The sequence below is a fragment of the Chelmon rostratus genome, chromosome 23, assembly GCF_017976325.1.
Source record: "Chelmon rostratus isolate fCheRos1 chromosome 23, fCheRos1.pri, whole genome shotgun sequence".
In the NCBI taxonomy this organism is placed as follows: domain Eukaryota; kingdom Metazoa; phylum Chordata; class Actinopteri; order Chaetodontiformes; family Chaetodontidae; genus Chelmon; species Chelmon rostratus.
Window position 1 is genome coordinate 5,886,588 of NC_055680.1, and position 26,743 is coordinate 5,913,330.

The 26,743-nt window shown below is 45.1% G+C and overlaps 1 protein-coding gene across 1 annotated transcript in view; it reads left to right on the forward strand.

Annotated features, from left to right (window-relative positions):
* The first annotated feature begins 874 nt into the window (after positions 1–874).
* kdm6ba (lysine (K)-specific demethylase 6B, a) overlaps positions 875–26,743 on the forward strand; it is a 93,868-nt gene continuing 67,999 nt past the window's right edge. The window contains exons 1-3 of the mRNA XM_041964995.1: positions 875–978; positions 3,357–3,561; positions 3,967–4,007. The gene's annotated coding sequence lies outside the window, so the exon portion shown is untranslated. The remainder of the gene's footprint in view (positions 979–3,356; positions 3,562–3,966; positions 4,008–26,743) is intronic.

The following is a 26,743-nucleotide window of genomic DNA, read 5'->3' on the forward strand; positions in this document are numbered from 1 at the left end:
ATTTGATTTCCCACCATGCTCTTGTCCTAGTTTTAAGTGTCTTGGGAAATGACAGGGACCTGACAAGATTACTAGACATCAAGGCACAACTTTTGATTCCTCAAGTGGCTCTTGTCCCCTTAAGTTACGACCTCCAACCGAGAGTTCGACTCTTGAACCGAATATTTCCACGGGGGAAACCTGGGGTCCAGTTGTTCTCCGTTGAATAGTAGTTAATAATGGAATTTGGGCAAGTTGTACAGTGTGTTTGCCAGTGACTATGGAGGCGGGGCAGTTAATGTCCAAGACTCTTCCACCGAAAATAAACCTGCATGAGGGAAGAGAGAGAAGGAGAGAGAAAGGGAGAGGAGGGAGGGAGGAGGAGGAAGGGAAAGAGCCTTTCAACGGGGACAGAAGGGAAAGAGTCTCCGTTTCAATGGAATAAAAACTGCGCAATTTCTTTAAGGGCTGCCTGCTCTGGCCGCGGCGGACCATTCCTCTCTAGGAAACGGATATCAGTAGTGTTTTTGGATGATTAGGGAATCCGTGCCCATTGCAACCTCCGCTACCTTGGAGGCTACAGGAGCTGGCGATTTTTTTACCAGATGGTCTCCAGAGGAGGAAACGAGCTGTGCAATCATTTAGAAAGGCGATATGACTGTGCAGAGATGCGGGATCAGTGATGAGTCTATCCGTCATGCCTTGCCCATGGGCGAGCACAGCCACATTTTCTCAGCCTGGGCTGTGATCTATCTGCGTGTACGGTGCTCCCCGTGTCGACGTTTGCACCCAAACGCGTTATGGATGGTGAATGGGGGCTTCATGTTTTTTTTTTTTTTTTTTTTTTTTTTTTTTTGGGAGAGGGCTTTTAGAAGGCTGCGTCATCCGTGGCTGGGAGAGGAGATGGACTGCTTTGCAGATTTTCCACTATTACACTGTTTTTTAACAGCGAGGGTCAGCGCGGCACCTCCCCAGCACAATTTGGATTGCACATAAAAGGTAAGCATAACGCACAGTATGACTCTGTCAGGGACACACGCTGACATGTGAGGCTACAGCTCCTGTTACCTAATTGTAACAGGGGGACCAATCAGACTCCATTGAAAACAACCTGAACTACGGTATCTTCATCAATCTTAAAGGACACGATTAACGGCAAAAAAACACGAGCTGCTACGAGAACATAATCACCGAAGGAGACAATTGGATGTCCAGTAAACTCCAGATGTGGCGGAGCAGAAACACTGTGCACCTACATGACAGCAGAAAGCTGTGTGACTGTGATTTTTTTTCAACGAGATGATCTGATCGCATTATGTGCGTGTACACACAGTGTAATGTGCTGCACAACTCTAACTTTACGTGAATAGGGCCGATAAGTTTCCACACTGCAGCAGCTTCACATTTCTGTGTGCCTGACAGCTGTTTTGGCCGTTTTGCCCACAGTCGTATTGAAAGTGCCGTTGGTGATGTCATGTTTTTACGGTCAGGAAGGAATAGTTTACGGGAAGGTAGGTCTGGGAGTTGCTGATGTCGCAATCGCCTCGCGTTGATCTCGGTTACAACGTTTGCAAATGCACGAAAATGCGATGGATCGTGTCCGTGGGTGTGATCTGCCACGCGTGGCCGTGGTATGTTGCTGGTTAGGGACTGGATAGCGGCTTGTTGAATGAAATGCAGGCTCGTTGTTTGCAGAGGAAGGAGTGTCGCATTTTCTTTATGAAATGTCATGTGGTGAAGTTGTGGCGGGTTCTCCACTATTTCCAGGAAGAGCGTTTGAATTCTCTTCCCTTGGATTTTTTTTCTCTGTCTCCACCCCTCTCCGCGCTGTTCCCGTTGCACTTTCGACTATTTACCACTGGATGGCGACCCAGGACAGTGAATCGGCCAGACGACGTCTGATCTGTGGATTTAAACTCTGTGCGTAAAGTGTAAGTGATCGTGCGCGTTCGGGTGTCTGTACCTGTGGCGCACATAGACACCTGTATTACACCTGACCGTTCGTGTCTCATACTGCGTCCAAATTCCACATCACCGCATTATTTCAATAAGTAGCAAAGAGGGCGAGCATGCGGTGTGTCCACATGAACAAGTGACACAGTTAAGTACATTTAAATGACAGTATGAAAGATAAATCTCCTAATTTTTTTGACTGTATTGTTGATGTTGAGTCCCACAATGCATTGCAACTGCAGGATTACTCACAGCTGCGGCAAATTAAAGCTAATCGCGACTGGTGCAGCTCCGGCAAGACAAAACAAAGCAAAAGAATAATTTATTTTTTGCCGGAATACTTTCTTTTATTTTTGTTATTAACTTCCTGTACAGCCTCTTTTCCAAAGCCGCAGACTGAAATCCATCGACGGACGTTTTGTGTTCATTTCCTGCAGTAATTATAAAAAGTGCCGGCTGAATATAGCGAGACAACAAACATGTCACAGTACGCAGCACTGCCTCTGCCCAGGTAAATATGTAATTCTGCTCTCTTATTTATTTATATCACTTTTTAAGTGTGGTACCTACATGCTCCAGGCGTTATACTGAACAACTGTATATACTGAATATTTGCTAAATTTACGACAAAGAAAAATAAATACGCGGTGTGTGTTGCAGGTTGAAAGTTAACTCTTGTAGGCCCACCTCATTAAGGTTAGACTGGCTGCATTTAAACGCATCAGTATTGCGACCGGAAACAGTATTAGGCCTCAGTTTGCGTCATTTCCTGTCACCGCACTGTGTCATGTGGCCAGCACAGCTGCAGTATAGTGTTCCCCTGCTGTGCATCAGGTAAATTCAGCTTCACTGTTAACTTGCCCAGTTACCATCCCTTGTTTAATGGCTTTCAGGATCTGTTCCTTGTCTACAAGCTGCTCTTCATCTCTACCGTATCTCCTCCTGTATGATGGACATGTATTTGAGGTGTGAAATCAGTGAGGTATTATGGCTTTTACCTAGATTAACATGAAAGGACTACGTGCAGACAGTGACGCAGTGTGTCATGTTTGCACTTGTGTACAAAGCTATATAAAGTGCACAGATTGCTGAAGTGCATGAGTGTGTATTCCCCTCTAGATGGCGATGCATTTGCAGTCCAACCCTGGCTTGTGTGTGTCCTTTGTGAACAGCTGCTAATTTCTCACAGTGCATAGGTGGAACAGCAGACTGTGGTCTCTGAATGCATGTTGTCGCTCAATCATCTGAGTTTGGCCAGCAGATAAAATGACCAGATTCAGTGCAGTTGTGCTCCAGGTTTTATTACCTAAATGGCTGAATAGCTATATGTGACGAACATACTCTCTGAAGCCTTTACCATGTCAATGAGTTTTGTCTTAAAATCACTGATCACGGATAATAAAATTCATCTTTCCCATTCACAGAGAAGGAGTGAGGAACATGGCCAAGCATTGTTGTGCTATGTTTGAAGAACCACCAGCGCCGGATTGAAGCCATAAGTGAAATGTCTTACTGGGCGTCTGACCAACTGTAGCCACGGATGGGCAAACGTTAAATCACCAGCAGAGCCTGTCGAGATGGACGGCACAGTCTGGGAGTGGAAAATGCTCATGCCATTCCTCAGTGATGGTAAGACAGATAGCCATCCACAGCTGTCCCAGTCATTCCTTGAAGCAGTCTGTGACTTTTTATTATTTGACATTTAGGTTCATTAATTAGGCTGGGCACAGGATGGGTTACTGGACAGCTAACTTGCCAGCTTTGTGTTGCATTTACTGAATGTTAAAACCCACCACTTTAATATTTATTCATTTTCTAGGCTTTGCAAAACATTCAGTCAGACCCAGTATTTAGTTCATAGCATTTTCTGAGTAATATGATAGATGTTTTGAATAAAATTGCAATACATTCTATCAAAGAGTTAACAATTCATGAATTTTTCAAAGTATTTTACTGCTACTGACTGTTAATAACAGCAGACTTAACGGACAGGTCCACATCAGACCCACTGTTTACACACTGTTGTCCCTGCAGGGGAGCCATCTGCATTTTGCTGCAAGCACCCACCTGCCCAGGTAAGACTTCTGACCTTTTACCCAGAGTTTGACGTGCCTGCAGCGACGCATGGGAAAGGAATGACTTTACTGTTGATTCTGTTTTGCTGTCCAGTAGATGTGTTTGTGTGAGCTTCTTTCAGAACAAGGAAATGTTTGAGTAGCTCAGACATATTGGAATATCAAGCAAATGGGTGCCATATGTTCACGTGCAGTCTCTGACATTGAGTAGTTTAATATGCAGTTTAGAAGTTTCGAAGTCTATGCTGTGTTTGGGGTCAAGAGGCTACCTCCTTGACACAACCTATTGTTTCAGCATCGTCCCGTCCTATAAAAGCCCTGCAGTGGTGGATTAAATTCATGACTTGCTGACAATTGAAGATTTAAATTCAACACTCTTACTTAGGTGTATACACACCTAATCCAACACCAGCTCTGTTTCATTTTCACACACGCGGACCTCAAACACTCTCTGACACACATGTCAAACACCCCAACACCCTTCTCACCTACTGTTTTCATCCCTCTCATAGGGACAAAGACACACACACACACTCTCTCTCCTCTCTCTCTCACACACACTCTATGCCGGCGTCTCCCAGGACCCTGCTGAGTCTCACACCTGGGCTTTTCCATCATTTTGCCTGCTCAGCTTTATTACATACATTTACAGCTGGCCATGAATCAGATCCATTATACACATAAATGTATGTGCACATAGACACACAATCCAGCTCAAGACCAAGTAGACACCCTCCATTGTGCTTGTAGGCAGATACTTGCGCACATACATATGAAGCACAGTCTGGTTGCACCATTTTCTGTAAAAAAAAAAAAAAAAAAAAAAAAGGATGTTTATGAGCAGAAAGGAGGGAGAGAGCACGGATTGTTGGAAGAAGAATGAGAGGTCTTCTCGTCCCACTAACCATGTATTTAACAGGAATATCTGCAATATTTTGTCCAATACTATTCACTATGATAAATCAGGTAGCCCTTCTTTGCATATGACAGTCAGTACATCTATATTCCATGCATTGTTGTTTCTATGGGGGCATAAAGACTGAGGGTGATTTGCAGATGAGACTGTGTGTGTTTGTTCAGTGGAGGTCATACTGTAACTGTCACACTGACTCGTGCTGATTGACTGAATGTGTTTTATATGTTCGTGAGAGAAAGAGAGTGTTACTGTGCATTTTCCGTTGAAACTGTTACTGTGAGCTCTGGCGTCAATCAGCACAACAGAACCACCAATCAGCTCGCATCTGTTGCCAACACACACACATGTGCACACTCTCGCCCCTTTAGACACGGTGCCTTGTATCACCTTCCCTTTGGGTTCGAGTGTCATCGTGTATCTCATCTACCATCATTACAGCTTGTTGCTTTTTTTATACACTGCTGCAGAGATAAATGTGTCACAAGGCCGCTACTGTGTCCTCGTGATCAAGTAAGATATTTTGCTTATTGTGCACCTTAAATGTTGTAGCGTTTGAGCTCACAACCTTTCCGTGTGTGTCATTCTCTCATAATGTTGTTACGATTCCAGAAAGTTGACTTTAATACTAATAATAAATCTAAAGCTACAGTGAAGTCATACTTGACTTGCAGAGCTTGGCAGCACCCTTTACACCAGGGTTTTGATGTTGGCTGGTTGTAAGTGAAATAATTCCATATGCTGCACCTGGGACTAGTTTTGTGAGACGGCTTATTTGGACAGGGATCTAGTTTAAGACATGGTAGATGAGGGGCATATGTTCAGCCTGCACGGTTTTGCTTTGCAGAGCACTAGGAGTCCATTGACTCCAGTACGTATACTGTCCTGCAGATGGTGATCAAGGAAGCAACTTACTTGAATTTTAAAAACAGGGATGGCAATGAAAGGCTTGACATGTGCATCACACTTTACTGGCCCAAGAAATGCCAATACCACAAGTAACATTTGATGTCCTGCTTGCTTTGTGCCTCCTTTCATACAAGCAGGTGCCAGTTGGTGAGTGTTCAGTGCAGGGTGCAGGACAGGATATTAGGACTCCACGTCTGTTTTTCCCATTTGCTTTGTCTGCATCCTCCTCCTCCACCTCCTTCTGTTCTTTTCTTTTCTTCGAGATGCTTCAATCCATGTGCCATCCACATGTGCCACACACCCTGTGGAGGCAGCACAGAGAAGATTCTGTGCTGTTCTGTGCTTCTTAATTATTTAGTTATTTAATGCTGACTTCGGTCTGTCATAGCAGTAATAAAGAAGTGTGGATATTTCAGTGATCATTACATTAATTCCCTCTATCTGTTTCTGCTGCCTGATGTTGAATAAAACCACATTTCTACAGAAGTGTGAAACCGCCTCAGACTCTGAGAATGAAGGTCATGGGACGAAAGGGAAGAAAAATGCTCTTGCTTCAAACGAGAACAGATTTGAAGAGAGGATACAGAGAGAGATTGAGGAAGAGAGGTGGTGAGAGCTGACTCAGGATGCCCGGGGGAGGACGGCAGGAAGCAGTGGGTGAGGAGGAGGACAGGAAAGAGAGGGAGGGGGAGAGACTCCTCTTCATCATCATCCTCCTCCTCCTCCTCTGTCATCATCAGCGGTGTCATTCAGGGAGGAGTGGCGTAGGGAGGGAAGGAGGAGAGGTGGAGCTGACATCATCCACCTCCTGGAGGTCTGTGAGGGCGTATTACCACATTCTCCCTGTTAAAGCTTTTAACAGTCACATTTATGGCATCAAAGGGATTTTAATGCATATTCAACAACAGCTGGCAGAGGACAAAAAATCTCATTCAGGAAATGCTGAGTCCGTGTAAAGAAAACTGGCAGTGAACGAGAGAACAGAAAGGCAGGGATGGAAGAACAGACAGAGCTCAAGAGAAGAGGAATGGAAAGATGTGAGGAAAGAAAGCAGGAAGAGATCTCCTCTGCCTTTCTGGTTATGTAACTTTCCTGCAAACGAGGGCATTGGGTTTGTGTGTGTGCGTGCTAGTTCTCATGTGAGCTCTCTTTGTAAACTGTGTGTGTGTGTAAAGAGGTGACAGAGTTTGCAATGAGGAAGATGCCCAACATGCCTCCTGTCCTCTGCTGTGCTTGTTGTTTAGCCAGCTTTACCCAGCTGTCACAGGCCTCTCTGTTTGGTTATACAATGAAGAATTGTGAAATATCACATCTGTGAGGCTGTTCTCAGCAGACAGATCACAGGCGTGGAACTGACATTTCATATTCCTCGCAGCGATCGCGACGTTCAAGCTGCATGCAAAGTTAATATTGTTTATTGTAATGCTGATTAACATAAGTGGTGGTGTTTTGCCTGAGTATTTATTAATACCACCACCAAATAATGTGCTAAAGGGATCAGGTTGGGAACCCATAGGTTTATGCATATTTCTCCTTGTTGCATTTAGTGCTGCATGAAATATGACAAATGCGTTTTGGCTGTAGCTGAAGTTCTGCCTTAAAAACAACTGCAGTTCCAGGGACTCCCAGGATAGTGTGCGTCTGTTCCTGGGATAGGATATGTTTTATTTTCAGGAAAAATATCAACCCCTGGTTTGCACCTAGTCTCTACACCGGGGACGTAGTGTTGCATGAAGCCTGAAGTCACATAAGGACCCTGGATACAAACTACTGACTCGTTATTTGTTCTGGCATGGTGGAAGCTGGTCGTGGTGTTTGCGGTGTGTTCCAATGCATCCTCAAACAGAGGTCATGACGCGAGGCGATTGTGATTTGGGGTCGGACTTGCTGGCCTAGTTCTTTGAAGCTGGCTTGGTGTGTGAGAGACCTGAGAGAGAGGGCGACATGCAGAAAAGGATAACAGTTCAGAACTGAACCCAGGCCTTTGTAGTTAGGACGCAGCCTCAGAACACGGTGAGCTACTTGGGAACCCCTGATCACTTGTTAAACCAGGACACCAAAGTCATGCGTGCTGTAGTCATACAGAGTACAGTCACAGGCAATTTAGATGGAGTGACTGAGTGGACTAAAAACAATCTAAGGATGGATTTTTATCTAAAACATTGTGGACCAGAAATTGTCCCAGTGAGTAACTGTGGTCTGTTTGCTTCTCTTAGCTTTAGCCTTTGACAGTTAATGTGATAAACAAAGCCTGCATTCATCCTGAATCTGCCTGTGCAATCGGCTGCCGATTGCTGATGCTGAACGTGTGTGGGCGCAACCACGGCAACTTCCACATGATGCAGGGAAACATCATAAAGGCACACCTTGAATCTCAGCTTTGGATTATAACTGCACTGCAAGCTCAAAGACCCTAATCGAAGTCACAATAAAGGACATGATTTCAGAGAAAACCCAGCTCTCTGGCATTGACTCCCACAGTGTGCAGTGTGCTGGTTAAAGTGGTCATTCATAAGTCAGCCCCTACAGAGTGATGTCACTTGATCAGTCATATTGTCTGGTAGACAAACCAGTTTTCCCACCAGCTTTTTCAGATCTTTGTTTGAGTAAAGGAAAAAAACACAGCGGTAGCAGGTGCACATGCAAGTCCGTCAGGACATTTGCCTTTTTTTCCTGTGTTTTCTCTACACTGTACATGCATCGCCACCTTCATGCTGTGTTATGGGAAGAAAATGTCGGTGCAGTTGTTGCTCTGAACTGTGGCAAAGAGGGCACAAGCATGAAGCTTAAAAAAAAGAGAGGTGGCTATAACGCTCCCACAGGCTTTGGTAGATAGTGGATGTGCATTTCCCAAACCAAATCCTTTTCTTGAACAAATCCACTGCCAGCCCCCCTTCAAAGTGGAAACAAAAAACCCCGCTGCCGCTATAAGCTGTCTTGTGTAGTGCTCCCTCACCCTCGGACCCTCCCTTCCCTCCATCGCTCCCCGTCTTTTTACCCCAGCTCCTGTTCTGGCTTTCTGACTCTCAGGTTTCTCCCCACCCCCCATCCCTCTACACCCCCATGGCCCCCCTTTGACCCCCTGTTACCCCCCATCCACCCCCCTCACCCTCCCTCTCCCCAGGGCAAGCCCACAGCTCCCAGCCCTTTGTGCCTTCCTCCCCCTCCCTCCTCCTCCACCTCTGCCTCCCCCTGCCTTTGTGTGTTAGAGGCCACTAAAGGGAGAGGAGAGGGAGACGGCAGAGGAGGAGAGAGGAGCTGGAAGAGAGGCATCCTATAGATCAGATGTGGAACTAGAGCTGGAAGCCTTTTTATTTTGACATGCTCTGACTTGACTTGTGGATTTGCACATCGAGTGGAGGCTGTGCATCCGCCTTGCTCCAGTGCTGTCAATGTCCTTTTGTGGCAGTAATGTAGAGTGAACAGCGATGCACTATAGAGATGATCTTTGCCACACTATGTCCTTTCTCTTACTAGCTGCTTGTACCATGAATTAACCAGTGTCCTTTAAAAAGACTGTAGGACATTAAGTGGTGGGTAAACTTTCCATATTCAGCATTTTCAATTCCTTCAGTTAGAGCTACCTGTTTTGTCTGCTGGAGGCTGATGATGGAAAGTAGGTCTGTAACTGACAGTTATTTTCATTGTCGTTTAATCTGTCGGTTGCTTTCTTGGTTAATCGATCAGTTGTTTGGTCAGAAGAGTTTAACAAAAAGTAGACAACATCCACATTTAAGAGGCTGGAATCAGATTTTTTTTTACCTTTTTTCTTTAAGACATTGCTCAAACTGATTGATCTATTATCAAAATAGTTGGCGATTCATTTAATAGTTGACAGCTAATGGATTACTCGTGGCAGATTTAAAGCAAAGGGTTACAAAACCAGAGAAAAAGAAATCCTGACACAGCATTGAGATGACATGTCATATTAAGTTTTACACACATGCATTCGCTTGTTATTTTACAGACATGCAACTTCTGACTGTGCCCTGTGTGAAGCAATTGTACATTAAACGCACACACTAAACGAACTTGTGCACGAGAATGTATACCCATGTATGTATAGTATGTCCAAGGAGGATTCAACAGGGGGCGATATAGAGCAGTACAGACACAGATACAGTATACTAGGAACACAGACAGTCCAGTAGACTGATGCATTTTGCTGTCACACTGTACTGTCTGTGTGCTCTGTGGAAAAATGTATGCTGAATTTTAGGCTGCAGTCGTTATTCTTGAAGATGTTAATGACATAACTGATCACACGCTGATGTCAGTTTTTTGTTTGTTTTTTTGGTTTCCACCAAAATTTAGAAAACAACAGTTTAAAGGAATGTGTGCTAACAAATATGAGCAATCCTCAAATTCCATTCATACTAGACAGTACCACACATTATTTCTGCTGGAGCGACTGCTGTCGATGTGATCTTCAGTCTTTCTGCAGACTTGCTTCATTTTTAAGATTTTTTTAAATACCTGAGATCATGAGACTTACAAGTCAAACCTCAAGTAGCTGAGATGTCACCTATTTCATAAAAAGAGGGAGAGCTGTATCTAAAATCACATGTCAGCCATACATATTCAGAAGTGATGATCACAACTGCACCCTTTGGCACAGGTCATCGAGTTCAGAGAGTGGAAAGGGGCCATTATGTGGCTAAGAGGGCTTTAGTGTTTGTGTTTGTGTTTGAGTCCAAACAAGGTGGCCAGACACTGAAGGCGTCACTCACCTACTGACCTACCTGAATGCCTCTCATAGCTGCCAGCAGATAAACAACACACGCACAAATATACCGAAAGAGTGTCATCTAAGCACATGCGAGGTGTGTCGGTAAGAGTGTAAGTGTGCTGTACATGCATTTTGCATTCGCTGTCCAAAGACCCACAGCACGGCACGGCACATGCATTTTTAAAACCCAAGAAACAGAAAGGTAGGTCACGCTGCATGCATTTGCATGTGTATTCGCATGCTTATCTGTGAGCGTGTGTCCGTGAATCTGTGTGTATGCACGTAGGGGTGAAATCCCCTTGCAGGGAGTGCAGGCTCAGTAGGAGAGTATATTCCTGGAAAGCCAGCTGCCACTCCTGTTATCACAGCTAACTCGATTAGAGGAGCTTCTGCCGCCGAGCCCTCTGCAACATGCGCACGCACACCCACACGCGCTGGAGGACCCCTACTCTAGATTTAATTGAATCAGCCGAAATAAAGTACATTGAATCTCCAACTAATGCAATGTCGTAACCGTTGCACTTAAAGCTTGTGCCTATAAAACTCCATGAGTCACATGTGTATAAAAGCTGCCTGAGACATATACACAACCAGAGAAGCTCAACGCAGCAATATTCAAGTGAAGTAAAAACAAAAACTAGCCAATCTGGCCATAAAAATATATAGATTCAACTATAAGAAATATGACTTCAGTCTTTAGGAAAGTTTGGAGTGTCGGTCTTTAAATTCATTGCACCCTGAGATGTCACCCTAATATGTGTTTTTCTAAATCGCTAATAGAAAACAGCACTTTGTTACTGTTGCACCAATTAACTGCAGCAAAGCAGAAATGTCAGTTAGGCGGCGAGCCCTTCATGTGAGGTGCTGACCTTTGCCAGTGATCATGCTAATCATTGATCGTTTAGATAAACACAGGCTACCATAAGAGCCCATTATTGTCCCTCCCAAAGCCTTCCTATGGACAGCGGTTATAATTAGGCCCTGGGGTAATTGGCTGACTAATTGCTGTTGGTGGGATACATGCATCGCCTCTCATCAAACCCAAGAGGAAGCTCTGCTATTACTTTTAATTACCTGCTGTTAAGTTTGACAACTGACCCCGAGTGCTGCTTTTGGAGCTGATGGCTGGTTTTGTGGGATGGGGAAGGGGATACTGGAGATCAGCCTCTAGTGTGGACACTGCCACAATGGCCCAGATGGATCGCTTCTGTAGTTACACACGCACACACACATGAACACTGTGGGGTGAACAGACACATGCTGGCTTTTTAGGCAGCAGACCCATTCATCATGTGTCTGTCTGCAGAGGAGCTGCTATTCATTGTCTCTCCTCCTGCTTATTCTCCAGGAGCTGGCCCGTCTCATACATCTTTCTACCTCTCTCACTACTTCTCTCTTTGTCTTTCTGCCCCCCTCCATCTCTCGCCTCTTGTCTTTATATCTTTGATACTCTCCCTGCCTCTCTCACACCCTTTATCTATCTCGCCTCACTGAGAGAACAAAGAGGACACAGCTAGTTACCTTGTCTGTGTCTGTCTGCCTGCATGTGTGTTTGAAATGTATGAAGTGCGCTGTTAAGGACTCATCCCAGTAAGCTTGTTTCTGCAGTGCCACAGAAATCACTCAAACAGCTCTAAGTGTCTTATGGATCAGAGAGGGCTAAGACGCCGGAACAGACACCTGCTATGTAGCCTGCTGCAGCCCTTCACTTACATCAGCTCAAGCTCATTAGAACGGGGACGTGCAGTAGAAGCACGAAGAAGATTATATACACTTACACACAAAATGTAGTCAGGTTGTGCTGAATGTTTAAACAGAATGTGTTTCCTGCATTAAACATCCACCCATGCATCCATCCATGTTCTATAGTCACGTATTCCTTTTCAGGGATGCGTATGTTTTACATGCACTAACCAAAGGTGCCCGTCACACCAGTGCCTACTTACTGTATGTTTCTCTCAGCATTGCTATTGGTCACATGTGACTGTCCCAGATGGTCTCATAATCCATTAGATTAGATTGGATTAGATATGACACAGAACTCTAGTTCCTGTTCTTTACGCAGTTGAACACATGTGAAACTATATCATAACAAATCTGAATGGGCAAACTTTTTACTTCTCTTGTGATTTCTGTTGTGTTCACGTTCTGTGAATGTTCTATTGATTTCTATTGTGCAGGCAGTTTCCATGATGGTTGTCTTTATTTGTGTTGCAGTATCCAGCATTGTAAAGAACCGACAGTAAATACACATGTTAGATAACCTTGTTGCGAAGTAACCTTGAGTGTGCGCGTGCGTGTGTGTGTATTGTGAAGTAACCTTGTGTGTGTATAAAAGAGTTATTCAAACATCACCAGGTCTTGGGAGGGCTAACTGCCAGAGCAACCTTTACAGAAAAACTATGTGAGGTCCTTTTCAGACCCGACACCAACATCTGAAACTGCCAGAGCATTTGCAGAATAAGTACATGTGTGAAAGCAATTTCAGATTGAGGTTTCCCCTTCCAACCTGGAGAGTGAGCGTGAGAGATGACTGTGAGGATAGTTTACTTCCATTGGAGGATGCACACTGACAGATGGACAAACACAGAGTGTGACAGTGTGTTTCCTCTCCTCATCACGAGTGTCAGTAGGTACTGATCCTGGGCTGCCCGTGCTGGATATTATTCCAGCTTCCCAATGTTTTTCACTGTGTGTGTGTCTGTAACACTTAGACACATGCAATTACACACTCACAGGTGTGGAGACACAGCACAGTTAGCTTTTTGAGTTAGCTCATCTGCCATGTGAGTTTTGTTTATATCGCTGGTGTTGTCAGACTAATTGCTTTGGGCTGAGCTCATCAAGGCTTGTCAGTGTGTGTGTGTGTGTGTGTGTGTGTGTGTGTGTGTGTGTGTGTGTGTGTGTGTGTGTGTGTGTGTGTGTGTGTGTGTGTGTGTGTGTGTGTGTGTGCACGCATGCACTACACAGGCCACATCCAGGGCCAAGAGCAGGGTTGTGTTGCCATGGTGAAAATGAAATCCAAAATGCAGAGTTGCAAGGAAACCCCTGATTGGCTGAGGATCCATGCATGGGATTGTGATGCATGCTGTCAGCTGGCCAATGGGACGCAGGCTGAGCCAGGGCTGTTGCTAAGGGGAGTAGCTTGGAACAGAGTCAGCTGGGTTTTCTCTCTCTCTCGTCTCTCTCTCTGCATCTTCCAGTCAGTTTCTGGCTCGCTCGTCCGCTCTCTCCTGCTGCTCGCTCTGCCTTTGCCCTCATTGACTCCTTCTCCCCCTCCTTCCTGTCTCCCCATCGCTCTCCCTCCTACATTTTTTTTTTGCACTTCTACACGTGCGAAAGGGGAAAGAGCACATGTTGAAAAATTCACTGAATATTTCATGCAGCTTGTTGTGTGGGGCTGGGGCCGTATCCGAAGAAGCTCTGCACACAAAGTGGTGTGTGTGTGTGTGTGTTTGCCTGCATGCATGGAAGTTTGCATGTTTGTGTGTGTTTATTTGAGCGTGTTTTCTTATTACATGCATCGGTCTGGGCCTTTGTTTATGTGTGATCGTCCTAGTCTGTGTGTGTTTGTGTTCATGCCCATTCCTTTGTACCTCTGTGTTTGGACTCTTGTGCACTTATGCTGTCTTTTACCTCTCAGTGTTTGCATCTTTCTGGTGTTTTAGGTGTGGAGGGGTTGTATGTTTTTGTACGTGTTTAATGCCTGTGGGTTTATGCTGGGGAACTCTCCAGGGACTAGGGGCTCACCAGCTGAAGTGGGGTGTGCTTGAACACAAGCCAGGCAACTTTGGGTACGCGCCTGGCGTCACGTACCGCTGAACCCCCTCCACCCTCTCAGTTCCCCATACCCAACTCCTGGTCATCACCACTATTCACTTCACACCCTATATCTGTACCCTGCTGAACAGCAATTGCTGACCCCTGTATTACAGGTAATGTTATGTATGATTCAATGTCTTAAAAAAGGTCTATAGGCCAGGTGATTTGGCATTTTGATACTGTAAGATAAACTAATCAAAATTAAATGAGAAGAGATTAATAAAAACAAATAATAAGTCAATCTGATGACATGTTACAGCTCACTACTGCTGATTCCCATAATGCATGGCTGTATGTGCTTGCCATGCCAACTCTCGTATAGCCAAGATGGAAGTTAATTGCCTGGGTTGATTTCTACGTTTTTTGTTGTAGCTTTCATGCAACCTGGACAACAGCTTTACTCTCCTATACGTTATGTACTTTGCATATATGCATAAGCAAGCAGTGTAGTGAAGCTGTAACTTTAATGTGGCTTTGTAGTTTTTGGAGGTTTTGCTCGCACAAGTCGAGGGTGTGGGGATAAAGAGTGTCGTATATTGTTCAGATGGTAAAGCTCTGAGACAATTTTGCAATATTTGGCTTTATAAATGAAAATGAGTCTCTTGCTGTTTAATGCACCACCCACTGAACAGAAAGTCAAATAACAGAAGCCTTCATCTGCCTCCTGTGCCTTTGTGTGTGTTAATGACACACATCGTGCACAGGAGTAGGCTGAGGTTGAGGCTGAGAATGTGGGTTAGGATCAGTCACACAGAGTCATAATCAATTATTTATTTATGACACAGTTGCTGGTGTCATAAATAGTTGCAGTCAACTGTCTGACTTTATTTGTGCAGCATTTGATTTGCGCATGTTGCTCTCCAGGCAGTGCGGGTGGAGTTTAATATCCTGATCAAGCTAGATCTGAGGTGTAGCTCTGAGTCATGTTATACTCTGTGCTAGTCAATGATCAAGCTTTGCCAAGAGGCAGTGGCGACACAAAGAATGACCTTTTTGTTCGTTTTTGGAGAGGCAGGAATATTGTACGTCACCTCACAAGTGGGCCGAAACAAAGCATCCGCTCTGTCTACACATTTTTCTGTCTCTCCCCCTTCTGTTTCCTTCCTCCTCTCATTTCCTCCTTCCACACTTCCTGTTTCCTGGCTCTCATCCTCTCTTTGTTCAGCTTTCTCTCTCACGGATACATTTTTTCTCCTTCCGCTGTCATTTAGTTTTTCCTACTCAGTGTGTGTGTAGTTTGAATCAACCTTGTGCGTGCGTGCGTGCGTGCGTGCGTGCGTGCATGTGTGGGTGTGTGTGTGTGTGTGTGTGTGTGTGTGTGTGTGTGTGTGTGTGTGTGTGTGTGTGTGTGTGTAATGGATCTATTGTGCCGACGGCTGCCAGGGGAATCACTGAATTTAGGCTTTCTACTTATGAATCAAACTCCGCTAATAGAGCATGGCTGGCTTTGAAATGACACAACACACACACACACACACACACACACACACACACACACACACACACACACATGGTCGTCCCACAGCCCCGAATAATTCATTCATAATAATCCTCACAATCAGTTATTCAGAATGAGAGATGGAGGAAGAAGAGGGATGAGTGAAAAATTGGGAGGCAGAAGGTGGCACTCACTCACTTCATGTGAAAACAAAACAATTACAGGCATTATTAGTTGTGATGTGTGTGTGTGTGTGTGTGTGTGTGTGTGTGTGTGTGTGTGTGTGTGTGTGTGTGTGTGTGTGTGTGTGTGTGTGTGTGTGTGTGTGAGCATGCATAGGCAAAGATAAGATCACAAGCAGGAGCCCCAGCTGTGGCTGGAGCTGGGCTCTTAGCTCTCCCACTGGTTTCATTTGGGTTATCACCATGGTACTCTTATTGATAACTTGTGTGCATGCATGTGTGTGTGTGTGTGTGTGTGTCTGTCTGTCTTTCCCTCCTCTTTGCAAGAAATGTATTCACATGGTATTCATATTCACATGGCATTAACGTCACAAGTTCATCTTGAAATGGAAACACAAATATAAAAAGTGATCAGGAATGAGAGCATCTCGGCAGGCTTTAGTAAATGTAGGTGTGTTTTCAAGAACACAGTCACACACACGTGCACATGGTTTCCACTTCTGTAACAATGGAAAACATTATACACATGTGCATGAGCGCACACACTCAGAAAGTTTCCTAGTGTGCACTTGTGCAGTCAGTGGGACTTATTGGAAGAGAATAAAGCAGTCAGCCTGTGTGCAGTGGTTTAAAAATAGAAATAACACACACACACGGCTTGCAGCTCAGAAATAGAAGAAGCGAAAAGTATCTGAGTAGCTGAGCCCAGTCGCTTTCCCCCTTTTTCTTCTCTTTTTTGCTCTTTTTCCTCTCTTTTTGCTCTTTTTCTTCTCTTTTTTGCTCTTTTTCTTTTCCTCCTTTATCTCGTCCGTCCTTTTTCTGGCTTTTTACTTCTCTCCCTCTGCTTGCTGTGCACTCCGCCTCAGACAGAAAACAAAGAGAGTCAGCAGAGAAGAAAGAGCAGAGGTAAGAGAGCAAGAAAGAGCGGGTGTTAAAATGAAAGTGAGCGTCCGTGGGAATCAGACGTGCCAAGTTTGCATCACCGCAGCGCCACGTGCATGTGTTTGGGTCACGGGCACATGCAAGCGCGTGTGTGTTTGATGTTCTTCAGTGTGCTGCTGTGTGGGTTTAAGCAGCAAAGTCTGCATACATTGACGTGTCTGTGGTAGATAGCGACAGGGAGACTTTGGATGATGGAATTTCAGTAATCTCTCTCTCTGCTTCACAGGCTGGGATTCAGATGGAGACTTAAAAAAATGAAGAGAGTAAAAGACTGAGTGTGAGGGTAGAGCAGGTGTCATGGTGAATAACACAACACACTGTTACTGCCAATATTTATCTGTTTACACAGAAAAGTTCGCTTCGCCACTCTGCACGTCTTTCCATCTCTTCTGTTTGTGTGTGTGTGTGTTTTCCATGCAGCACAGTGACAGTTTATTATCCCTCTGATCACTGCTGACAGCCCCTGCACAGAGAGAAGGGGGGGTGGGTGATGAAGAAGTAGAAATTTGATGTCAGAGACGACGACAGAAAGACGGAGGGAGGAGAGAGGGAGGAGGAAGATGAAAGCGAAGGAGAGAGAGAGGAGATGATTATGCAGTTTAAGATAATGCTGGCTTTAAAGAGAGAGCAGAGGGAGCTAGAGCGAGATAAACAGAGAGGAAGGCAACACAGCTGAACTGTCTTTCTTTATTCCATGTCTTCTTCCATTTCGCTCTTTTTTTCCCTTCCTCTCTATCTCTGTGTCTCTCTGCTGTTGAGTTATTTTTATCTGTGACTCTGCGACTCCTTGAAAATGTCGAGGTACATTGTACAATGAAGGTGTAGATGGCATTTCTTCTCTTTTTTTTCCCAAATGAGTCTCAGTAAAGGGAGAAACTGAAGCGCAGGCATATAAATCAGGATAAAATACTGCAACATAGGCTCACTGTCTCTGACGCGCTGCTGAAAATACTACCATTAGAAGCTGAACTGCACTTGAATGAGACAATAAAGGAAGTAAATACGACTGTGGAGGCGTTTCTATGACATCTGAGTTGTTGGGAGGGTATCAAGGGTAACAATTCACCTTATTCACACATCCGCTCACATTTGATGAAACACTGCGCTGATGGAAACAGACATAAACTCAGATATAACCCTTCAGTGTAGAGATGAGCGAGGCTCCAGAAGCCGTTATCTAACTCTTTGTCAATCAGTACTTTTTACGATGACATACATTTGTGAATTCAGACCAGAGCACATGTTTTTAGCATTAAGTGAGAGACATACTGAGCTCTTGCTCTTACTGCTCTTGAGGTTTTGATCATCTATAAAAAAAAAAATTAACATTGCACCTAAGCAAAATTCACCTGCTGAGGAAGATCATGTGATATTATCACGTGAAGTGGTCATTCGCTTCTGAACGCAGGGAGTAGTCATGTGATGAAGGTCTGCAGAACACATTTTCAGCCGTCGTTGGACACATTCATAGCTGTCACAGGTTAACCTCAGGCTGTCACCATGACGTTTCAGTTTCACTTCTGCCTCTGTACACAAACTCTCTCCCACGTGCACGCTTTCTCCCTCTCATGCTGACACTCACCTCTCCAGCTGTTAAGCTCTCGGTGTATCGATCATGCTTTGGGCTTGTTTTGCAGTGGCACGGGGAACATTTTACTGGTAGAAGGAAGAATGGATTCAGTTAAATACCAACAAATTCTAGAAGAAAACATCACACCAAGAGAGGACAATTATCCCAAATAGACCTCAAAATCCACGATGAACTGCCTCAGGCTGAAGGTTTTGCCATGGCCCTCACGGTCCCCCGAGGCCCAAGAATCTCACAGAACGAGAAGCCTTTTGCAGGAAGAATGAACAAAAATCCCCCAAACAAGACCTGAAAGGCTCTCAGCTGGCTACAAAAAGCCTTTATCAAGCTGTAATACTTGCCAAAGACAGAGTTAGTCAATACTGACCATGCAGGGTGCCCAAACTTTTGCTCCGGGCTCTTTTTACTTTTGTGTGATTTTGAAACAGTTAAATATGTAAATAAAGAAGTCATCGGTCTTAAAGGATTAAAGAAATGTGTTGTCTTTAGCTTTATGCTGTTTGCTTAGCTCAATTAGCTTTTCACAGGAACATACATTTTGAGCAGGGGGGCTCAGTCTGAGAGGGTCTGCTGAGACAGCAGCGACCTGTGTCCCACCAGCACACACCTGTCTCATTAAACCTGTATCTGTACGAGTGCGTGCCATCCAGTATGCCAGTCGGTTTGTGAGTCCGTGTGTGCGTGTGACAGAGAGAGAATGACTGACAAAGCGAGTGTTTCTCATAACAATGTGAGAGACAGGAAGACGAAACAAGCTTCTCATCAAATCTGTTTCCTTCGCTGTTTCTTGTAAACACTCACTTGTCACGCTGACTTACTGCGACATGTTGGAGGAGACAATGGACATGTAGGCTGGACCAAAAGCCGCATTTTTTTTTAACGTCCGCGCACACATAAACAACACTAAGTTCCAGCTAAAGGAAGTGGGCGTTGTAGTTTTGAGCCACTTGAAGTGTCTGAGAAATACAGTAGGAAGCAGCAGGTGTTGTTCAGCTTCTCTGTAGTTTGAAAGACTTTCCACTCGTCTCAAGGGGGTTTTCGTACGTGTCGACAGCCGGAGTACGCACCTCTAACTGATGAACGTTTGAAACCACATTTTATTTTTTGTGCAATAACAAATGTTTTGTGTAAGATCGTCTTGATAGTTTGACAAAGACGAGCTTTGCTGTTTCCTCTCTCTCCTTCAGTCTCCACTCTTTCGATCTCTCCATCTCTCCCTCCGTCACTGGGATATGACCTCTCGGCCAGTGACCTCATCAATAAGGGGCTCGTTTGGGGGAAGGGCAGGGTCAGGGGTGTGTGTGTGTGTGTGTGTGCGTGTCTCTGTGTATGTGTGTGCATGACCCTGATGGGGCCCCTAGCATAGTTCGATTGTGAGAGGGGGAGACAAGCAGGGCAGGCAGGGTCTTATGGGCCCCCCATTTTCCGCCATCTTAGGTTTCTGTCTATTGACTGCTGTGGCTACCCGTGATCTTGTGTCTCCTCGTGTGTGTGTGTGTGTGTCTGTGTGTGTGTCTCTGTGTGTGTGTGTGTGTGTGTGTGTGTGTGTGTGTGGTGTCTGTATCTCCTGTCCATTCTCCTCACAGCAATCTCGCAGGTGGACAAGACAATCACTCACTCTCATCTCTCTTTCTCCATCCGTATAAATCTCTGCCTGTCTGTGTGCGTCTCCTCTCCTTCCACCCCTCCCTCCCATTCAATTCCTCCATCCTCCTCCCTCCTCCTCCCTCCCTCCCCCTTCATGTTCCTGCTCTCTCATCCTTTTATTCCGTCCCACTCTCCCTGCCTTCCTCCCTTCCTCCGGTCAGGTGAGAGGGAGGTGAGGGAGGAGGAGGAGGAGCATTAGCCTGGCTGTCTGGAGCCAGTGGTAACCTTATATCACGACAGAGAGAGACAGAGAGAGGAAGGGCTGGTAGTAACTTGAGCTTTAGTGATTGTGCATTCAACACAGAGGTCATTTTTGTAGACACTGGATATGAGTGAACACACACTCCCAGTCTCCTTCCTGTGCCAAAATATATGTATACATCGAACAGACACACATTGGAAAAGCGTATTTAATTCCCCCTATCAGTGATGTAATCCCAATGCATCGTCGCCGTGGCGATTGTCCTCTCCCATCCTCCGGAAATGGAGGCTCTGAGGTTTTGTGGATGATTGGCTTGTCCAGGCAGCTGGAAAATGGAGTTTAGTCAGCTCTGTGCCCCCGGGCTGCTCTGCTCTAACACACACACACACACACACACACACACACACACACACACACACACAAATGTACATACAGTAAATGTACCCGACACAGATGAGCTGCAGGAAGGATGAGGAGGAAGGAAATGGAGAGATTCATAATTAGGGGGAGAAACAAGTAAAGCAAAAAGGATTATGTACTATTCCATGTTCTCAAACCAAACAATAAATCTTTTCAGCGTGGTTTGAAAGGATGAAACTGTTGTTTGGCAGTTTTTGGACGGTTTGTCACACAGATTTGGCAATGCGCCGCATAAGCAGTCATACCAGTAAAGTGACTCAATTAATTGGAAACAGGAAAGAGAGAGATACAGCAGCAAAACAGAGACACGCAGAGGTTAAAAGGAACAGAAGAAGAGATGAAAGCAAACAGAAAGCATTGTGTCACTCTGAGAAATCTATAAAGACAGAGGGCTGGGTTTTAATCAGTCGTAGCAAGTGATGGTGAAACAGTTCGTCGGCGAGCAGCTGTGGGCTGAACGCTGCAGTTGCCTTCAAATGACTTTCAATTCTGATCTTTTCACGACCTCTGCTGCAGCTCTGATCCCAGGAAGACTCAAAGACTCTTCTATTGACGTCCAACGTGAAGTCGAGAAAACTTGGTTTCTTAAAGTTGGCCCGGCCTGTCCTGAACCCTCGAGTTGGTTGAACACAGTGGTGTGGTTCTCAGACACGGGAGGCGTTCAGAACGGCGCTGAGTTAGAAGCTAAAACATCCACTTGATGCACAAATATGATCACAAAACAGTTGCCTAAATGACAAGTGCTCACTCATGTTAAACATCTATTTTGCTTCACACGACTAACATTTATTCAGTAGTGTTTTGAGTGATGTTGTGTTTATGTAGTGCAGTTTCCACGGAGAAGCTGTTACCATGACGGCTCAATTTCTGACGAGAGCTCGCTCGTGTCTGTATGTGGTGGACCCGTCTTTGTACGTTCAACCAGTTTGGCGTAACTGCTCATGCTATTACCAGATCTTCTGGTTGTTCTAGACCGGCTGCTGTTGCAACTTTGAAAGCATTGGCCTACTTAACGATCCACTGTAGAGCTGAAAACACAAGTCAATTAATCGAGTAGTCAATCAGCTGAAAATTAGCTGGCAACTTTTGTGACAATGTTAGGCTTTTCTCACTTTTAGGAAGTTGGGGAAATTGTAAATTGAATATGCCACATGTGATTTGAATACACCAACTGGAGCTCTGAGAGACTGGACATTCTTTACTGCTTTCTGACATTTTCCAGACTAAACCGTTAATTGGAAAAATAATGTGTAGATATGTTGATGATGAAAATCAGCCCTTATGCACTGAGGAGATTCAGACCACTGGTGGCTCCATGAAGCAGTGTTTTGATGAGAGGGTCCCTGTTTTTTATGTATTGCATCACCCGCACATGGGCACACGGGTGATGCAATATACGTGCTGCACTATTCCAGTGACAGTGGGTGACGGTGATAACGCGCCAAGAAAAGCAGCAATACAACAGGAAAAGGTGGGGCATGGTACACTGAATGTAAACATAACTGTTTGCTTCCAAGAAAACTCCACAGAGTATTGTTTAAATTTTTGAATTCCACTTTTTCTGAACATTGCCTAACTTAGTAGCCAGTAATCACCTATAATTCAAAGCTTTCAGTTGCGATATTGCGCCGTCGAGCCAAAAGCCAAGTTTATTTTAGTCCCAGTATTTACTCGTGTGTCTGTATAATCAGCTCCAGGCCACTTCGGCTCAGGTTAGACCGCAGACAGGTCTGCAGCACAGTGCCAAGGTGAACGAGTCCTCTCCAGGCTGAGGGGACCAGATGTGTCAAGTGGTGGAGCGGGGGACACAATGGGCCCCCCTGGGGCCTGTTGAAGTGCCTGGGGGGGGGCTGGACTTTGCCCCCCCCCCCCCCTCAACCCCCTGTCCCTCTCAGGCCGTGGCTTTTCCTGGGCAGCGTGGCACAGTGTGTGGCCTGGCCCTGGGCCAGAGCAGCCAGCCTGCCTGCCTCTGCCAGCCTCCCTCCCCCGAGACCAGAGACAAAGCTGGGACACGGCCAGACACTCCACGCTCTCTGTTTATCTCTCCATCATTCCCCTCCTCTCTCGACACTCTTTTTCTTCTCAATCATTTGAGGTCATTGTGGCCCCTTTTTCTTTCTCATTTTTTTCTCTGTCACTCCATCCCATCTCTTTTCCCCGTTTGCTTTCTTTCTTTTCCTCTCTTGTCCTTTACTTCTGCCTGACAGATTCATGTTATGTTTGTCTTTCATCTCTTGGTCTTGTTTATTTTACCATCTTACTCTATCTGCACCACTCCTAATCTCCCATCAGTGTCCAGAGTATCTCACACATCATTTCACACACACACACACACACACACACACACACACACACACACACACACACACACAGTCATTGTTCCTTACATCTGCACAGATATCCAAGCTCGTAGGCAAACCCCACTATACACACACATACTCCACATACACACACAGGTTTACAGGTATCAGCCATCCATCTGTGCACAGGCACATGCACGCACACACACACCCATACACCCACTCCCCCACATAACTTCCAACCCACTTTACATTCACCCACATTCAGTCTCTCTTCAAGCCCCCACACACAGAGGCACTATTGCACTTTTCACATATAAACACACATATAGCCCAACTCAACACATCCCATTCCCACACCCCCACACGCACCCCCCTCCCGCTGGTGGTGTGTGTGTGTTACAGTGTGTCTGTCATCCTGTCGCTGTGTGTGGGCTCCACATCAAACCAGCTGCCTAACCAATAAAGGCTAGTGTTAGCCACCAGGCTCAGACCGGCTAGCATGCATCACTCACTGAGGGTGTGTGTGTGTGTGTGTGTGTGTGTGTGTGTGTGTGTGTGTGTGTGTGTGTGCGCGCGCCTTTGTGTGCGTGCATGCTCCGTCCTCCACAACCACCCACGGTGCTGCTGCTAACAACTCTGGTTGACTCCGACACTTTATGGGGAGATGACTGCTTCTTTCTCCCTCAGTCTCTCTTCAGTCTCTCTCACTCGACACCTATTTTCAGCGTTCATTTATTTGCGCTCTTTGACTTTCTCTCCCTCCCTCTTCCTTCGACGCTGAACTTCTTTTCATCTTCCATTTGTTGACTTTTTTAAAAATTTTCATTATTCTCTCTTTCAGCGTTTTTTCTCTCTGCCATAACTTTCTAATTACCACTCTGTCTGTCACACCGCCGGTCTCGAAATGACTCCGAACCACAAACTTCACACCTCTCATGAAAGAACAAAATGCACACACACACAAGTCGGGGTGCCAAACGGCTTGCACACACACACAGTTCAGTCACACAGCATACTAACCTATTTCCTGTCTACTTTTCAAGAATATGAAGCATAGATATTAGATATTTTTCTCTTGAAATGCTTCTTCAGTCTCTGCTCTGCTCAGGCAACATCAGAATTGTGTTTAACACTTTGACACTCACCTCTTTGGCCACACTATTATTTTAATGTTCCAGTAGTGGACTCTGAATTGTACCTGGTTATTATTACGACAGGAGTTACCTTTGAAAGTGTCCCAAAAGTCGAAAGCTGGACGACACAGTGGGTGTAAAAGGATAAAAACTCTCAGTTTTTGCGAAGGGGTCAGTATGCTTCAAACAATGTGCTTATCAGTGGTCGTTGTCTGAAACCCCCTCCCTGAGACGTTTCTGACCTCAAATTGAGGGGAAGGCCACATGTGACAATAGTGTAACGTTCTGAAAGCAACAGTTCAACAAGCATGCCCATGTCATGCAGCAATTAGCAAGGCGTTTTTCCTCTTTTTCCATCGCTTTTTGTAAAAACCAAGAGCAAACGTCTTTCAGGAGAAACTATTGAAATATATGTGCTGTTAGGCCCATCTGAATGATGATCACACCTCACCCCTCTCAGTGATGGCAGCCTATTCATCCCGCCTTTGAGTGGGGCTGTTCTCAGCAGCTATTAACATTTTGGCCTTCAGGCCTGATCGGACGACGCTTCATATTAGCTGCTTCATTTCAGTCAGAGCCCAACATTTACTGTTACTCTGGTGGTTTGACTCTAGCTCTGATGCATATGGAGGCTCTGCTCACTGAAACACTGCGTTTGCATATTCCTCAGCAGTTCCTCTAGTATAGGAGCCAGTTGCTGGAAGTAGGTATGTGTGCTAAGTCAACTTTCCTTGTATAGGTGGATGTGAAGACATTAAAACGTAAAGTGGAAACAGATGACAAATGTAAGAGTTCTTCTTAAGATGCTGGAGACTTGGAAGGACTCAGCTAAGCTTGTCCTACGTAGTGACCTTAGTGGATGTGTGAGTAATACTTTGGCACTCGTCTTCATAAACACGCACAAACACATGGTCATATACACACTCCTTCGGCCACAAAACACAAATGGGAGCATCACAACCGTTGCTAGGCCTGCATTCCTCAGTGTGAACTGGTGTGGCCTTACCCCACCACCCGTCACCCTCACCTCTCAACCTCACTCACCCCTTCTAATCCTCACACCACAGTTCCCAATTAACCCTGAAACAAGCTGCTCTAACGGCCTGAAAAGAACATTTTCAGTGCACCTTAGGTCCTGTTTGCATTCTATTGGCCGTATTTTTTTTATATTGAATAGTTATTCTCTCCTCAAAAAGTAGTGAATCTAATCAACACTCTGATCAGATTATATGAACCTTTTTATTTAGGAGATACATAGGAGGAACATGTTGGGAATAACAGAGATACTACCTCATTTTGCAGGAAAACTATCTGTGCTCAAAGCTAAATCAAGTATGGTTGGTCAAAATTGTCAACAGAGAGTTTTGGAAATAACTGTGGCCCTTTAAACCTATAGCAGAATCAATCCACCCTTCTATTCATATTAGTTGCTGTATACTTGCTTATCCTACAGAGGGAAGCTGGATCCAGTGTCTGGGCATGAGGCGGAGTACACCCTGGATGGGTCGCTAGTCAATCGCAGGGCTGACACATGTAGCACAGACAATCATTCTCACTCACATTGCCACCCATGGGCTGTTCAGAGCTGCCGGGCTGATGCCTAACCTGCATGTCTTTGGGCAGTGGGAGGAGAACCTGGAGAAAAGCCACGCAGGCACGTGGTAAACTCTACACACAAAGGTTAGAAAAAAAGTTTCAAACCCAGAAACCGTGTTGTGCTAACCACTACCCCACTGTGCTGCAGGATCCCAATCAGTTAATTGTTTGTTAGGAAGACAAACTTGAACTCTGTTGACTTCAAAATGCTGTATGTCAGTCTGCATCGACAGTAGAGGCAAGTGTGATCTTAGATTATTAGCCTGTGTGAACATCTATAGCTCAGATTATTTTGTCACATATTCCAAAATGAGTTTCCCTGTAGATGCTGCATAGTAAATATCTCAGTCTATAACTTGACACTGGACTGTTCCTCCCTTGCTACTGTGCAGGATACATGTCACAATATGCCTGCTGATCAGTACTTAACACATTAACACGTGCTGCAGACCTACAGCTTCACGGTGTACTTGTGTAAAATGGTGTTATAGTTAAAGTGAATTGAATTATATGGTTCTGTATTAAAGGCTTCAGTTGGATTCTGCTCAGGCTCATGCAGCGCGTCACATTACATGATTCTGACATTGTCTCTCTTACTGACTGGGATCACTTTCTCTCCCTTCAGGTCGGCCTTTCTTTATATAGCTGACTGAGGCAGCACTGGCTCTGGATCAGTTTTTAATTTACTTTTCGGACAAAAAGAGAGGCTGACTACAGGATAGATAACACATCCCTTTCTTTCTCTTTTTTTACGTCTCTCTCTGAGGGGCATGCTGACCTGTTATGGATTGATAGTTGCTGTGTGTCTGTGTGCGTGTGTGTGCTTTCTTTACTAGAGAGAGAAGTGTGTGTGTGCAGGGGAGGTAATCTTTTTAATTCTATGCAGTGTTTGAAGTTTTCCTTTGGTCGGCT